The sequence below is a fragment of the Aplysia californica genome, unplaced genomic scaffold (genome assembly GCF_000002075.1).
Source record: "Aplysia californica isolate F4 #8 unplaced genomic scaffold, AplCal3.0 scaffold00459, whole genome shotgun sequence".
NCBI classification, from domain to species: Eukaryota; Metazoa; Mollusca; class Gastropoda; order Aplysiida; family Aplysiidae; genus Aplysia; species Aplysia californica.
In genome coordinates, this window is record NW_004797729.1 from 269,303 (window position 1) to 270,953 (window position 1,651).

Below are 1,651 nucleotides of genomic sequence, written 5' to 3' on the forward strand. Positions count from 1 at the left end.
GAAGAAGAAGAAGAAGAAGAAGAAGAAGAAGAAGAAGAAGAAGAAGAAGAAGATACTATTTTAACCTATCACGATCGATACAACTAGAATTCCATTCCTATCATTCTTGCGACCCCTCATACTTACTGGTCGGTGTATGGATTTGACCCCGCTGTGCGTTCAGTTGTCAAGACCGAGTCACACCTGAGGGCGAAATTTCCCAAATCTAGGCTATACTCTCTCAAACCCCAACACGAACACACCGAACTGCTGGTACAGTATCAGGATTAGAGGTACGCTAAAGGGGTCGCAGAGAAAGGAAAATGAGAGAAGGTGTATTAGCTCTTTAAGCTCGTACCGGACACAAGAAAGTATGCCCGGTCAGCATCAGACCAAAGGCAATACTGCAGGATATTTCGATTCCTCAGAAAGAGACCAGTAACACGAATGTGTATATTTCGTATTATCACCATCATTGCATTTCTCACCCTGGATCAGGGTATAGGCTACGAACAAACACTTTCCACTTTTCCCTGTCCTGGGATAGCCTCTATGTCTTCCCACTTCTTTGTACATAGATTTCCGTGGTGCATTTCGTAGAATGCATGTTATTGCCAGCCTTCCTAAGTTTCAGATAATGAAAAAAAGAATTGAAAAAATCAGTATGAACAGCGTAGTTATGTACCAGAACAGCGAGTTTTCAAGCAATGCCGAATGACCAGACTACACGCATCCAATGAGTTAAGATTGTGGACTCAGCCAATGCCGCCTAACCAGACAGTGGGTTCATTCGAAAGTAAGCCAGTCAGTCAGTTTCTATACCGGCCATAATGATATAAGCAAGCTACGTAAGGAAGGTAGGCAAGCAAGCAAATTTCATTTTGAGGCCTTATGAAAATATTCAACTTCAGTATGGACTCACAGAACGCAAAATAGTATCATAACTGATTTAACAACTTAAGAATATACAATTATACACAGGCCGATATTACCCCCACCCCACTCCCACCCTTTCTGTTCAGCTCTTTGTCTTTCCACCTCTATGGACATTGTGTCGTCATCTAAAGTTGGAGTCCAACGTGCGGCAACAAGCAACAGCAATTTCCTAGCGGTCCTAAGATGTTGACTTTGCCGAAAGTATTGGCCTTTGAATTAGACCCATGACAATACTCTTATCGACGGCATTATGCAGCAAGGGCCCACGAGGTGACTGCCGCGGCCCTTTTGTTGACTTTCTGGTTTAGTCTCGACTGAAATCTCTGGTTGTAGACACTGATAGTCTTTGTTCCTGGTGTTGGACCTTTTGGTATAGGACTGACTGGTCTGGATGGAGGTTACAACTGCTAGCAAGGAACTACCCCGAGTACGCATATCTTTATTGTTTTCGTTTTGATGTTTCCAGCCAGGAACCCCAAAAGGAAAATGTTCGGTCAAAATGATCATATAAGAGATATGAAACAATTTTAACACCTTACAGGTCAATTTTGGAACAATATAGACAAAGAAAGAAGAGGAAGAAATATAGACAAAGAAAGAAGAGGAAGAATGGGACAGAGAAGAGAGGGGAACGAGACATTGTAAATGTTTTATGCCCTCATCGATGAAATTATTAATTTCATTCAGAGAAAAAGAGAGAGAGAGAGAGAGAGAGAGAGTGAGAGAGAGGGAGAGA